Below are 17,107 nucleotides of genomic sequence, written 5' to 3' on the forward strand. Positions count from 1 at the left end.
TTGAAGCAAATATAGAATCAATATTCAAAGCAATAACACGTTCATTAAGATTATACAAAAGAGCTCTAGGATCATATACAGGTGTTCCCCCCCTCCCTCCTGGTTTTACTTCTATGTAATCTAGCCATTCTGAATTCATTTTAATATCATGACGAAGACTGGTCTTTGACGTAAAATCATCCCGAGTTGGTTCTGGAGGTCCTTCATGCACCGGGGGAATTTCAGGCCATCCTAGCACTGATCTGATTGAAGATTGATAAATATCAACGGCATAATCAGGCGAGTTTATTTCAACCGTCGAGGACAACGTCGGCTCATGAACGTTTATTGATATTTTTGATTCCTTTCCTGTTATTGATTTTATTCTACGCGCAAATTCCTCACTGATTTGTTCGATCTCATAACTGCCGGTTGGTATTCCAACAACAACCCAGTCAGGTGTTCCATCGGGTTTGTTCTTGTTAGTAAATACGAGCGAATTATTTGCTGGTGTACCATTAAATGATTTTGATCTGATATTTGGCCAGCTGTAATATACTCGTAATTGTGCTAGTGCTATTTCTTTTACTGGAATTGCAGTAGGAACATTAACACTAAATTCAGGATTAGTTGAACTTACCGAGATCATCGTTATCTTTGGCGGAGTTGTGTTGGTCACGATCTGCTGGAGTAATTCTGTCATTATTGATACTTGTATCTTTAATACCTTCATCGTATATTTTGGTCATCATTGAAAATTCGAAATCAGATATAATTCCATCACTGAGACTCGCTGATAACAACGAGGATAATTTCGAGTATGCTACCGTCGCTGTATGTAATTTTATTTTGTAATCGGATAATTTTTCATTCGTACAAGTACATATTTTTTTTGTGATGATACTAAGCACACCTGCAATAGTTGTTGCTGCTGATATACAGATAGTTACAGCTACTGGTGCCATCGTTGTTAACGCTGATAATATTACACCGGTTCCAGCAACAACAGCGGATACTGAATAAACAATCACATCAACGATAACCAATCGTCGTCGATATTTTTTTACTTTTACTGTATATTGATCAACTTGATCTTTTAGCGCAGCCTGCCATTCACGCGCTTGATTGTATCTGTATTGTGCACCGTCCATATATATTTTTATGCCGTAACCAATTGAGGTGTTTCAGCTACAAATTCCAAACACCACCAGAAGGATGTTGCGGTTAATTTCTTATCATCTGCTTCCAGAATAAATATTTCTTCGGTTCCGATATTTAATACAACAGATACAACCCCGGAAAACCTGTCTGTGGAATGACGCCATGGAAACGTTGTAAATATTTCACACTTAGCGGCGGAAAACACAGACAGCCTGTACACGCCAGTGACTGTTGCGGTATATTTGATAGTATTATTTTGTTGCGACCATGTTGCAAATCCCGATGATACCGTGCATACGATGTTTGTGATATGCCCGGGAGTTATTGCAGCTGGAATTTTAATCAAATTGGTTTTACCGACAATCTCAGGAATTCCCGCTACGACGTCTTGCTGTGTTTGTTTGATCGTGTCTAGGTTACTTTTGATATCAACGAGTTTCATGTCAATGGCGCGTGGAGTACCGAAGAATTTATCTATGGTATCATCGATTTTTTGAAAATTTCTTCGAAATCTTCCAAAAGCTCCTGCGTGAACGTCATACTCAGCCCGTAACGTGGATAATTTACCGTCTACGGTGCCATAGTTGACATCGACGTATTTTTTTGTTGCTGCGTCTTCGTCAGATGTTGGATCTTTTAAAACTACTATTTTGTTCCCGTTCATGCTAAGTTCACCTGTCATTGTGTCACCGGTGTTTCTCACGCGATTAGCAACACTTTTTGCAATTTCATCTCTGATGGTTGCTAATGATACACTTGAATCTCTGATTTTGCCGCTCTCAGTAAACACGGGAATATTATCTGTAACTGCACCAAGTACTCGCCGGACTATATCATTCCATTTGATATTGCTGGTTTTTAGTTTACCATATCGATCTTGAAAAATAATAACCTCATCTGGGTCAACTCCAGCAAGGTTCATAATATCAGCGAGGTCATCTTTAGTCGCATACTTTGACAGATCAACGTCGGATTTTATTTTTTTAACGCGTGAAGATCTTCCGTAAATGTCAACCATTATAATAAGATCCGTTGTTTAAAATGCTTTACGCGCAACATATCGGTTGCTTGTATAATCGTGCACGACTTTATGTGGCGGCCTGGATGATTTTGATATAGCGTCGAGTACATTAATTACTTCACGGCCGCATATTGGCGGATCTGTCATTGTTTGTGTGGGTAGCGTTGAATACCAAACTTTGGAACCTTTAGTTGTTGCGTGGAGTGGTGCAACATACTTGATAAATTCAACAGGTGGAGCTAACCCGTACGAATCAAAATAAACAATTCCACGTGGATCAACCGCGTATGATACCCAATGAGTACCAGGTCCGGAACGTTTGTCAAGATTAATAATACCTGTTTCTAGTTTGTTTGGTTGTTTCGGTAATTGATCTCGCATAAAAACACCTCTAAAGGCGGATATTTTTAATTTTTTAGCAGCATCAAGTAAATCAAAATTTGATGCTGGAGCATCTAACGAAATGACCCCGGAAGCCTTAGGCCTCTCCCCCAACGAGATCCCGGTAATCTTAGACCGCGTCCCTTTTTTTTGTTATATCGTCCACCAGTAACTTTTTCGAAAACTTTTTTACCCGCCGCTCCAGCAGCACCTAACGCAACTGCTTTTGCTACGGCTGGAGCAGCCGCAGCTAGTAATGCCGGAATGGCCGCAAGAAATGGGAATATACCACCCGTTTTAACCATGTCTTTGATGGCGCTCGGGGAGAGATGGAATTGAACTCCAGTTTTTGATTCTAGGGCTTTATTGAAATGTTTAATCTGATTATTTGTCAACGATAATTTGTTTGGACCACCACTAATATGATCTCGTTTTAGTGATATTTTAGTTCCGCATTTGTTGGCGGTTTTTGATTGAAGCTTTTTTATCTGACCCGGGGTCAGAGTAACATTAACATGACTATACGACATTTTTATATAAAATATGTTTTTCTAAATAGCACGATTAAAGATTTTCCACCGGTGCATCAACGACCCTCATTCGACCACTGCCACCTTCAAGTAACATGGCCTTGTCGCTAAGTATGACCGCGATCGCTCTGTAAAAGGCACCAGCACCTGGCGGGGCAGTAACATGAGCTCGAAAGTGTATATCAACAACAGATTGTTTGGATAAATCAAGATGTTCTAGTGAAAAATAATAAATCGGATATAGACCTGTAAAATCTAGTTGTGATATTTGCAAACCAGTATCTATATTTTGATCACGTCCCATGAATGACATCAAACGATGATATGCGCGCGCTACATGATTTTGTGCATAATTTAACAATATATCCTCGGATGGTTCTTGATGTCCATTTATCCGTAAAGAAACTTCACTAACTCCAAGGTTGTCAAATATCATATGTGAACGTTCTTGATTATTTATCCGGTCATTATTTTGTAGTGCAATAAAAATATGTCGTGGTGCAGAAACACCCTGTTGTGATGCTATATTCCATGTAAATAAACCATTAATATTGCTTTGAGCAGCATCTGTGGTTACTGTTAACCATGATAGCAATGATTTACCGCCTTGATCCATAAAAGATAGTAATTTTTGTTCCTCAGTAATAGATGGTGTCATTACTGGCATCCACAATGAAAGTTTTGATATATTTACTTTACCAGAATCATCAACACCAGCACCTCGCCAGATTGCATCATTATCATCACCTTTTCTTACGAGCACAATTGTGTGTTTAGCTCCAAAGATGACTTTTCTAACATTTCTGCAAAATCCAAAGATATGAGATAATGGAATTGCACACGAAAAATTTCTATTATCTCCCGACAGCGCTGCTCGGCGTGTTGCAAATCCTAGGTTGTAAGTCGTAGTAACACTTTTTATAATATCAAAAGCAGCAGCTGGTCTGGCTGCGTGTTCAAAGTCAGCTGGTTGTGGATCAGATGCAGTACCTACTGGTGTCTGTAACTTAATATACTGAACATGATCAGCGTTGTCAGTAATATCCTTAGCAAACATCATTGTTGGACCAGCTGATCTTGTAAAGTCGTCAGAATATCTCGCCAGACCAATTATTGTTGTAGCAACATCAACATCCTTCTGAACTGATTCAATATTTTTTCCATCAATCATGTATGTGGCGCTATCAAACAACGCCATGATCCCGTTGTTGACAAAACCAACACGCAAATTAGCAGCATATGGCGTATTAGCTACAACATTCGTTACAAGTCTACCTTCTACTTCAATAAACGCCTCAGCGGGCAAGAAATATCTACTTGTATCATGAACCTGTAATTCGATTCTCCCCCGCTGATTTGGTAGTCTTGCGTCATAAGAATAAAATTGATAATCACGTACTGACTCGTACTTAAGGACAGGTGCCTCCATATCAAATGCTGGGTCTGATTCGCGCCTGAACATTTTATTATAGTTACCATTTTTCCAAATGATGATCATCGTCGACGAAGACCACTTCCTGCTATTAAATTTGCTGTTATATTTTTTTCTGCTTCTTCAGATATCGCCGCTAGTTTTTGATTTGCAGCCTGATTTATTATTTTACTAACATCTGCAGGCATCACCTCAGTACTTGCCAGTTTCACCGGTGGTTGTTGTTTTCGTCGCAATAATCGTGCTAGTCTTTCCTTGATCGCCGAGAACGCCTTACCAGCAACATTGACAATTGCACCAGGAGCTTTATCACGAACAATATCAATAGCCTTCATCGATAATTGTTTTGCAACAGGTGCTACTTTTGGAGCTATCCTCGTGAATAATCCCCGGATGACATCACCAAGTCCATTTCCGTAAATAACACTATAGATTGGTAATCGTGAGTTTACCGCTCTAACCTGTACAGGTTTACGATGATTATCATGCACAATCATCTTATTTTATTTACCATTTATCTAACAACTAGTCATCAACGAGCTCATCAATAAGTTCTCGGTAAACGCCAATATCCATGATACCACCTTGAAATAGTCGCCGACAAATATCAGCTGCTTCATTGGTTATTTCTGGTGAATTATTTCCAGCACGTTTTCCTCCTATGAGAACTTCTAACCGTGACACGTCATTGATGATATTATCAGGACATAAACCACGTCCTGTTTTAGGTTCATCTTGAGGTGTTTTAAATACTGGTGGTTGCATTACCGGAGTAAGTACTTCAGTGGTGGCCGGGGGTGAGTCACTTCCTCGAAATCCAGGTGGTGTATCTATCGGTGGAAATGTTATTTCCGGTGCAGAAATTTTACGTAAAGGTGAAGGAATTTTCTTCGAGGGGGGTGATTTTTTAAGTGACTCTTTAGTCCTTTTAATTTCCGACTTCAACCTTTGCTGCGGCGAAGAAGATTGCTGTTGTTCTATTTGTTGCAGAGGTGGAGGAAGCTGATACTGGGAGGACTCTCCTTGTTTTGGTTGTTCCTGTCTCTCTCTAAGTCTATTTACTTCTTCATTAAATTCTTTAAATTCTTGACCTCTAGCTTGTTTTTTATTGATATATACGCGATATATCCATTTAATGAAATTATCATCACCTGTATTTTCATGAGAGGGTTTTAAAAAATTAGATTTATTAGATATATTTTTTGATATCATCTCAGGTAATTTCTCTCTTTCAGTATTTCTAATTTCCTCAACAACTCCTTCGTTAAATCTTGCAATTAATTTTAAGCTCTCTCCTGCGGATTTGGATTTAGATGCAAGTTTTTTTCTCACATCGGCGACTTCAGTACGAAGTTCTCCAATACCCTCAAGTATTTCCTCACCAACAGGTGGAGGTTGAGCTGCAGCTATGTCAGTTGGAAGGTCTCGTAAAATCTTCTTTGCCTGTTTAGTTCTTCTTGCTATTTTTTCTGATACCGGAAGAAGATCTTCTTTGATGACAGTTGCAACTTTCTCAGTAGCTGCAGTGACGGGTTTAAACAGTTTTTTAGTGTCTTCTTCATACTCAACTTTTGCTTCTTGCTGCGCTTGTAGATTTTTTCTAAATGAGTCTCTGACAGGAAGAAATTTTTTAATTGTTTCTAATCGTTCTCGAGCTGTTCTTGCAGTATGAGATTCTGGATGTACCATTTTATTATAACATAATAATTTAATTAATATCAGCAAAAGAGGAGCAGCAGAGAGGGTACCTACCAACGTTGGTCGTCAAAAAAATAAACAAGAAATAAATAAACACGTAGAGTACTTTATTTTTTCAGCTACTATTTCAAACTGAGGTTTTATTAGCACAATCAGTCATTGCAAAAATAAACATCTCAAGGAAAGTTCATTTGTAAAATCTGGACCTTTCTACGAGATGATTTATTTGTTTGTTTTATTTGTTTTGTCGGAATTCTATGGTCTGTTCACCCTCTCTGCTGCTAGAGTTGTACTTTCTGTTAGGCTTTAAAAAAAGTTAAGCCTCTTGGCAGCACGTGAGATGATGTTAATTCAGATCTAGATCATATTTTGTATGTTTTATGATATTTTTTTTAACATGTGGTACACGTGACTGAAAATGTGTCTGGTGTGTCTAGGTAACTCTTACCTTTGTCTAGTTCCAGCAGAGTTATCTCTCTTAAATGCAATGGAGTGCCAGGTACCTGGTTTTGGCACAGGGACTCGTATAGTTGCTTACAATTGACCTGCCGAGCTAAATATCGATACCCATAGAGTAATAATAGAAGTAGTAAAAATAATTAATATGAGGGTTTATTCATAAATAGGTCGCGCGAGCAAGGAGAGAAGTGTCCTCCCATGTAGTTATTATATAGTACATACATGACAGGTCAGTTGTAATATTACGAGACGGGACCTTGTGGACAGTGTGTGACATGCATGCTGATGTAGCATAGAAAGTATATTTATTTCACAAAACATCAGCATTGAGGTCAATGGAGAAAAAAACAATCGGTACTGTGATACCAGTAGAACGAACGATAGGCGTGGTAACGGAACGCACGGAACAGTGACGTCATTACTTCAATACACACGAGATTACAACTTCATGAATATGTTGTGTTGGCCGTTGAAGAATCACAATAAGATGTGATGCATTCCATGAAAGAATTGCCAAGACACCGTCGTAGAATGTTGGTAAGGATAAGGAAAAGGTATATTTATAAATTGATATCTCGGGAGTCTACGATTATGTCGCATTTAGGCCTTAGGCGATCTCTATATTACAGTGTAATACAGGTGGGTGGGTGGGGAAGTTACTTTGATTACCTAATGCGTATTCATTCAGTGAAACATCATGTGACACGTTAGCAGCAAGTTTTTTTTTTTAAAGTAATAACGAACATCGATAATACTACTACTAGTAATAGTTTTATATACGTTTGTCGACACACATTGGAGTTGTGTGAAGTGGTATTGTAGTCGATAAAACAAAAATGTCAGTACTTATTGACACTTATCAGCAAACACTTTTAAATTTATTTTGTAATATGGTGTTCTACATGACTGTATCATTGTGAATGTGTGCTGCTAAAGCAGAAGAGAAAAGTTAGTTTTCTGAGCTTTGCAAAATAAACAATTTACTCCCTTCAAACATCAAACACATTAAATGTTGCGTATACTAACAGTTGGCTTTTGACTGAGATGCATTATACATTTAGTATTGTAATTTTCAGATATATATTATTATGTGCAACAGTTAATATTTTTGAAGTTGATCCATTTGTATCACACTTGACGAAGATTAACGTATTAGTTGATATTTAAAAAATTGACATACTGTCCATGCTTGGTAAGTAGTGCAGGTTACATGCTTAAAAAAACAACACTTTATATCCATAGGTAAGGAATATCAAACAATTATTGTAGAGTTAAAACTATCGCAATTCCTTTCAACATTATATAAATTAATCGGGAGTAGCATTCTGCTAACGAAGAGTATGTTTGGAAATAGTGGAATGACTAAGTTGGAAACCAATCTGAACTCTTTTCAATTACAGCCTACAATACGTGGAGCAGTGATAGCTTTCTTAATGGATGGATGACATAGAATGTGCCATTTTATAACTGTATTACAGTAGAGATGAAATTTTTTTTACAAACCTATTATAATCATCTTTAAATTAGAAATTGTATTAGTGTCATAATAGCAAATTTAGTTTCATAGGCTGCATACAATTATATATAAAATGTTCAAGTTATTCATAATACCCAATTATTGTTTGGTAACCCTTATCAAGCTATATTGAAATAAAACTATAATGAAAAAAATAAATATTTGATTTTATTGAAATGTAGTAACACGGCATATACAATAGATAGCAAGGCTTATGAAGGGACAGACAGATTGATAAACCAATACTTTTATACTATTTCATAGTGTGATTGGATGCGTAATGTTAATAATAAAATATTGTTGGAATTAAATATTACAAAATTTGCAAGAGTGAAGTAATTGTATAAATTTCTTTTCACCATTTTGTTCTCAAGATTTAGTTCATGCTATACAACGTCAGTATTACACTATTATAATATACTGTCGTTGCATTTCAAAATCTCCAGAGGCCTTGTTCATAGATCAAAGGTAAAATGGATTATAAAAAAATGTTTAACCATTACATCCTGACACTTTCGATAATTTTTACTTGGCCAAACATTATTTTTAGTTTTTCCTCCATCAGTACCATATATTTTCCCCCCTTTTATAGCATAAATTTATGTCCATACTCAGGGGTCAGGCTACACTTGAATTTTAGGGAGACGTTACTTCTCCTTTTGGACAGAACAGAAGTGGGAGTAATGCAAGAAATATATATATATATATATATATATATATATATATATATGTGTGTGTGTGTGTGTGTGTGTTTTCTCTTATTTTAATTTTAAATATGTCCTCTGTTTCTCTGTATGCATTTGACATTAGTTTTGAGCAAAACTTTATTTTTAAGTTGAAAAAATGTGTTGTATTTTTATTATCAACACATTTTGTATATGTATAAAAATTATTAAATTCATACCCATTGTATTCATACTTGTATGTTTGTATTCATCCAAGTCAGATGTATTGTATGATGTTATATTTTACATTTTTGTTAAGGAAAAGTCCCAACACAAAGAAACTTTAGAGCTGTTTGATATTGAGTGATATAACTTGCTACACATGTACATTTACAAAGTATTATCTCCAGCCAGACATGTTAACTAGTCCAGAACTAGATTAATAAGTTTGTATGTATTGTTTCATTTCTTCTCTTTTGTTCTATTTTTTTTGTCCATTCTCCACTAGTCTGACAGACTAGTTGCAAGCAATTCTTAAATATTATTCTTCCCTCACCCTTTTCCAGCAAAAGGGGTGGTGGTGTTTGGGTGGTTGCTATGCCAATGATGAAGTTTTGCATTACACTTTCTTTTCAACTATCATTTGAGATGAGGGGGTGAAATATGGTACTGCTCTGAATCATTACTAAAAGATCTCAAGACCACGTTTGGGGTCATATCTTAATAGTCGAGGTTATAGGCACACATTATAGCTTTCAGTCACATTTGAGGTTTAAGATAAATGGATGAAGCTATACTTATGTGTTGTTTTATATTTTTAATTTATGTTGTGTGCTCAACTTTGGTTGTTGATTGTAAGTTGTAACGAATATTAATATAGCAAACTTTTGTCTGTGATTGTAGTTTTAATCATAATGTTTATATAGTATTTGAGTTCAAGGCCAGTCTTCACATTCTATTACGATGTAGGTCGAGTGAAAATGTTTATAAATATGGACTTAATAAGGAAAAATTAATTCAGTTCTGTTCTATATCAGTCTGTGGGATTGCAAATGTGATCAGTCTGTAGTAGTGTTGTTTAAATCAGATACAATTTGAGAGGAATTCCTTAATTAAAATATTTATTGGAATTACTGAAGTGCTTATTGACCTTAGGATTAATATATTTTATATCTAAATTTTGATGTTAGTTTTTGGTTTCATTTTTTTTCTTTCTCTGTTACATATGTTAGAAAAGTCATTCATAACATATGTGTTACATTGCATGTGGGTTTTTTCTCATCAAGGTCACATCCATATTGTAACATTTCCCTTTATTCTGCTTTATTTAAAACAGATTTTGAGGTACAGGGATGAAGAATAATAGATGTACACTTTTTGTTTTGATGATATTTTGTGTATCACAGCAATAGTTTTATTTTCAAGGGCAAATTTACTGCTCAGTTTTTGTAACCCCATTTTCTGCACTTATCTTCACCATAGTACTTTTAGTAGTCACTCAATTAGCTTGAAATTGTTTCTGCACATTTCTGATTATTCTTACTTTTCTAGAAAACTGCTGCTGAGAGGTACCAAAGTCAATCTCTGCAATACCATGGACTGCTGTTGATATTTTCTTTCATTGTCTCCTCAGTCAGTAAGTAAATGAAACTATTTACTTTAGATTCTTATATTTTAAAATCTTGAAAGAAAACTATGCAACATATTATGATATTTTAAGTAGGATTGGGGAGATGCCTTTTTGGACACCTAACATAACACCAAAAGAGTGACATAAACCTAATTTGAACTCAGAATTAATTCATTGCTTTATGGGTTTTATACAGTCACATTGGCCAGATTTCATAGTCAGGATCACTTTAGTCTGAATATATTTTCTGAAACGTAATTAATGTTTAGAATTACTGCTAGAGACTACCAAAAGGTTCTTGGATACGAGTTATATTAATCATTGACTCACAAAATATTAAAATAATCATATTGCTCTTGGCAAAAAACAGGCAAGTTGTAGAATAGATAATATATGAGTTGTGGAATCATTCCTTTAGTATAATGAGACATCTGTGGAATGGAACAGTCCAAACAAAGCAAAACAAAATACAAGATGACAAACTTTCAAGTTCAGATTTGAAGCAACCTCAGTATTGATATATAATGTGTACCACAGGGCTGGTATCGTTGCTTACATTTTACATAACAATCATATACGTACTAACTATAAACAGCCTGTGTCTGAGTGAGGGTGCGTTGCACTCTAGCACCTTCTGAATGGGCATAAGATTGGAACAAGGTGCTTGTTCAGAGGGTGCAAGAGTGCAACACATGCATCTTTCAAGGGGCCCCGAGTGGCCGAGTGGTCTAAAGCGCTCTTCGTTACGGATCACTGCCATCTCACCTCTGTCTGCGGCGGTTCGAGTCAAAGATTCAGCCAATGTGGGCATGTGAGAAAGCTTGCCAGTAGCTTCTCGTGGGTCGGTGGTTCTTTCCGGGGTTTTCCGGGTTCTTCCTCCACCATTAATACTGGCCGCCATGTATAGCCTATCGTGCTGAAAAATGGCGTTAAACCCCACAACAACAACAGCATCTTTCAAATTAAATACTTAAGTAAGTTACTGTCCTACTTTGCTGATTGTTGCAGATGTTGTAATTAGTTACAAATGTATTAAAGTTTTTAAAAAAAATCAGTATTTGGTTTTTGAAATTTAGTATTTTTGTCATAAGCAGTCAGTTTTTTGTACTCTGGGGTTGGCAACTATGTATTAAGATAATGTGACTGGGTGGGACATGACGCCCCAGTGCTAGACATCACTATAAACTGCCACTGCATAGATCATACCAATATGACTGAATTTTTTTTAAAGCTATGTTAAAAATCCAAATCACAAACTCACACACACACACACTTAATATGTAAATGCATTAGGCTGAATGGAATGTCACCCTCTCATTTGTCAACCAAACATGATGTAGTATGCCTTCTGATAACCTCATATTTCGATAGGACAGTATTCCATTCATTGCATTGCTCATGCACATTAAGCAGGCCATGGTCGTTTTCATATTTCAAACATCAAAAGGTATGTTTAGGGAAACCCTATTATAACATGGTAGTTTGGATCCACACTTATGTTAGGTATTGTGTGATTTTCAGTCATTTAACTGAAGAAAATGTTGTATGCGTCTCCTTTAGGCCTTACAAGAAGGGATGAGGGATGCAAAATTACAGGTTTCATTATCACAGTTACCATCTCAAATGGATATAAATGAAATGAAAAGTTCTTAAAATAGAGATTTCATATTGATTCTTTTTCTTGAGGCCGAGAATTGTGCTCAGGCATGTAAGAAAATTTACAACTTTCTGGCTCATCACATATCATCATCACACATTTATGCCCACATGGTACATACTGCACGGGTTGCTACTACATCCCCTCACATTGCTCTAGCAGTATTTAAATATGTCTGCTGAGGTGTGTGAAATAGGAAACTTGTATAATATTGCTCGATAATTTCTGCTATAGTCAATTACAGTCAGGTAAGTTTTTTTATTTTAGTCTAGTCTTAGTGTCCACTTCATAGTTATATACATGACACTCTAGCGATTTTACCTGTATAGGCTGTATTTTGGCCTTTCCTACAGGTTACACAATTGATATTGTTGCATCTGCTTTGTAAGTATCAATATTGGCACTTCAGTACACTTTTATGTGCAAATATTGTGTATAATGTAGAACACTCGGTAATGTTGATGCATGGTTTTCACTGTGGTCGGATATGTTTAGGTAAACTTTCTATACAAAACTTAATTATAGCATCCATATCATGGCTACTATAGGCTGCGCTTCTGTGATTTTACTTGCATATGCAGTCAATTTACCTTCAATTATCTTTTATTAGATTTAGTATTTTAGCATTCGATTGGTAAGGAATGATAGCAACGCTCCAATACTTTACCTATATTGGCTTCCAAGTGCACTCTTTTACAAGTAATTATCGTAGTGCATAACTCCGGATGTACACTCTCAGAATCAAAAAGTATGCTGCACATGTATATGTCGTTTGCTTTTATTCGTCTTACAGATTTAAACCATAGGCAAGACAAAGTTTAAGCTTTGTAAGCACTGAAAACATCAGACTAAGAGCCAGGCTGTATATTTAGCTTGTTCCAGTTGCCAATCTGCATGTTGGACTTGCATAATATGGAGAGAAATTACACTGTGTACTAAAGAGGAAGGTGCAGAAGCACACATTGAAGGTCAAAAATGTCATCAGTTTGTATGCTGGCATCATGGCAGAGAATGACTGCCTTCTCAATGGGTATCATTCTCCACATGGTTCAACCACAAAGCAAAACAAGCTATCTTGTTTAGCGAGAGCTCTAACTCCTCCCTCACTATTGCATCATGGCACAGGGCACATGCTGAAAATGTTGCCCAGCTTAATGCCTCAGTACCAAGGGGTGTCACTTTACTTTGTTTTTAAGCCTTTGCCACTCAAAGGGAGCCTTTACTTAGCGACTTTTGGAAAGTTAACATATTTCACCACCACAGTCGATTGTACATTTATTTATCATGTGCAGTGCATGCCCAGCCATTTAACAGCACCATCATCAGCAAGGTGCAGAGCCTGCAGTCCACTGGGGAACTTTGTCAGTGGACAGTTGTTCACAATGTGTGACATGGTCTGTAGAGCTCCACAGCTATAGAAAGAGTCAGTGGCCTGGCCCCATCATACAAGGTAGACTGCACAATGCCCCTGTCCTGCCTGGAAACAGTTCTGCATATTCCACAGATGTTGTGGAAGGTTGAAGCCAGGAGGGCAGATAGATGGTTTAGCTTTCAAAGACCACTCATAACTCCATGCCGAAATAGCTTTCATATTCTCTGACAATGGACCTAACCAGATTCGATATCTCAAAGCGAAGTGGACTGCTTGTTGTGAAGTAATGTTCATGTACAGTGAAAGTTTCTCATTGGCATAGACCATAGCCAGCAATTTTGTAGTTGCTTCCTGGTGACAGAGATGTGAAGGAGGAATATTGCTGATTACCGGCAGCCATGGCAAAAGAGTAGAACGTAGCATTCCAGAGATATTGTGCATTGTTGTGATGAGCTGGACTTCAGTTAGTTCAAGCCCAGACAGGAGCACAATACCTGGCTGTCGAATAACAGAGGGCCAGTGATGATGTCTTAAGTGTCGGAGCGCTAGTGCCCCAGGTTGAGCAGCCAGTTTGCGGAGTAGGTTTCAAGTACTCAGTTTTGCTGCAGTTGCAGTTTTCTTCAGGTGGTTGTAGAATGTCAGTGATCTATCCAGAGTCACACCAAGGTATGTTGGTATTGGGTCGTGTTTCATATGCTGCCCATTGAGGAGGATGCAAAGCTTATGGTTCGGATTTGCCCATTAAGTCGTCGCTAGGGGTTAATGTGTTACGCAGAATACAACAAGGCTCATGGTTTGCATTTGCATTGTTAAGGTCGAAGATGCTGGAGACTGTCTTTGTTGTGCTTGGCTGTAGGCACCATTTCTTGTCATTTCCTCCAGATCCTTGTTCAGTAAGTACCTCCTCAAGCTGAGTACATGAGCGACTTTGGGTCTTGAGAGCAACTCATCTGCATACATAATCATGTACGACTGTGTTTTAGGCAAGTCATTAATATAAACATTGGTGAACAAACAGACCGCTGTGGGAGGCCATTAGTCTGATGTCTCCATGAGTGGCACCTCACTTGGATGTGTACTCTGAAGTACCTGTTGCCAAGGAATAGTTCAATAGTCTCAGCTGTCCAGTGAGGCAATACTCTGAAAATTTTAAACAACAGCCCTGCATGCCATACTGTGACATATGCCACTGTTAGATCAAGGAAAACGACTCCAGTTGTAGAGTTCCTCTGAAAACCGTTTTCAAGAAATGTAGTCAGGGCAAGAACTTGATTGCAAGCGCTGTGACCATGCCTGAAGCCTGCCTGCTTAACAGTATGATGTGCTCCAATACCTTAAAACAGACTGAAAGCAAGGAGATTGACCTATAGCTTGCTGCATTATGGTGGTGTTTACTAGGCTTTACTTTGTACGCTGTAAGCCAAGACAGTATGACTTGACTGATTACATTGGAGCAAGAATGAGATAAAAGCCATCCTTCTCAGATATTATCTTGCACATCGCCTTGGACCAGTTATGTTGATCAGATATACCTTTACATGTCTCTACATTAATACTGGCACAATTAATCTAAGATTAAACGGCACTTTTCCATCACAACTGGACCCTGCCATATATCTCATCAGGTCACTGCTCAAGTCAATCATACCATGTATCCAAACGTTGGAAGGTCTTTGTGCATAATAATATTAAAATGAGATTCCCCAGGTGACATATGCCAGTTGATATTCAGATTTAGGATTCAAAACATTGTCTGTGGTTATACTGGTGCTCCACATTTTCAATTTGACTTGTATTAATCGAGAAAGTGGGACAACAAAAACATAATTATGCAAATACTGAATGAACAATTTTATAATGACTTATTCTATTTATAGTGGGTCCATGTATTATAGTAGCAGAGAGGGTGAACCCACGTCAATAAATCGGAGCAAAGAAGTCTATATTACCTTAACGAAAGAAGGTTCCATTTTGAAAAATAAAGCTTTCAAGAAGGAAGGCTCCGTTGGAAGGGCTGGGTAAAAAAAAAGTCTATACATGTTATCTTAATGGAGAGGTTGCACCCGCTGCTGCTATCCAAAACTTTTATCAAGACCTATACGATATCGTGATCGTGGGTCATTTAAGTTTATTGATATAAATCCATGTGTGGAACGACTGAGCCTGACTAAATAAATTTCTAAACTTAATTATATCCATATCACCGCTACACCAGGCCTGATGAATGTTTTGTAATGTGTGTATATCAACTCCATTAAATACAACTAAAATATTACAGTTGTCTCTGATCACTTTAGGTATTTGCGTATACCGTGGAGTAACATAAATCATGTCCGTTTTTTTATGCCTGCCTCGAGAAAATATCCAAGCTGGATTTGACTGTTTGTCTAGCATTACATTGTCATATACAACTAAATTGTTAATAAACCCATCAAGGTCATCTATGGATGGTGCTTCATTAATATCAGTAATAAATTCAATGACATCTTCGTTTAACAACTTTGAATTTTCATTAAAATTCTAATGTACTTCGTAACATCTCTGACCATCAACTGACGCAGCAACTAAATACAGTTTATCCCATTTGATCCACCTCATTATTAAATCAAGTAACAGTTGTGTTTTGCCAGACCTGGATGGGCCAATTTTAAGTTTATTTCCGCTGACAAATCAACGGGTAAGACTAAAAAAAAAAAAAGGGAGGTGATATTGCTGCGCAGTTAACGAAGTTACCAGGAACACCATGGGGAAAATACCCAGGAGAAAAACACCTTCCAGGATGTAATTACTGTGGCCCTGGTATCAGATTCGATAACCAAGATCAGCCAATGCCTGGTGAGTATCCAGTAAACGCTGTTGATAAAGCATGCCATGCTCATGATGTAGCTTATAAAAGTAATGATTTTCAGCAGCGACATATCGCAGATGTAAAATTAATTCATGCTCTAAATTCCATTAGAAATAAATCTTTCAAAGAATCTTTAGCTAATTGGTTAGTAAGATCTGATTGAAAGGTAAACTAGCATTAGGAGCTGGTAATTAATCAACTGATTATTATTATAATGGAGTCGATTTATTATAGTCCAAAAATATATTGGAAGGGTAGAGCAGCGATTAGTAAACTTGCTGATGCAGCAAATGTTACACGTGTTGCTGCTGAAAAATGTTTAGCAATATGGCAAATTTATCTACCACCACCTAAAAGTATGCAGCATGCACATTTTGATGTAAGCAATCCAAATGAAGTTCATCAGGCGGACATTTTGTTTTTACCACATGATACTATTAAAATTGTAAGACGTCGAGTAACATACAGGCTGCATTAACTGTCGTTGATGTTGCAAGTAGGTATAAAGAAGCAGAGCCACTATTAACTAAAACAGCAACTGAAGTAGCTTCAGGGTTTGAACGAATTTATCGACGAGGACCCCTACGATGGCCACAAATATTACAGGTTGATCCAGGCAAAGAATTTCAGGGTGCATTATCATAGTTGATGTAAAAACATAACATTGAAATACAACGAGGACATACTGCAATTCATCGTGAACAGGTAATTGTTGAACGATTTAATCGAACACTTGCTGAGTGGTTCTTTGGATAATA

The sequence above is a fragment of the Sinohyriopsis cumingii genome, unplaced genomic scaffold (genome assembly GCF_028554795.1).
Source record: "Sinohyriopsis cumingii isolate HCF-2022 unplaced genomic scaffold, ASM2855479v2 utg000069l, whole genome shotgun sequence".
NCBI lineage: Eukaryota > Metazoa > Mollusca > Bivalvia > Unionida > Unionidae > Sinohyriopsis > Sinohyriopsis cumingii.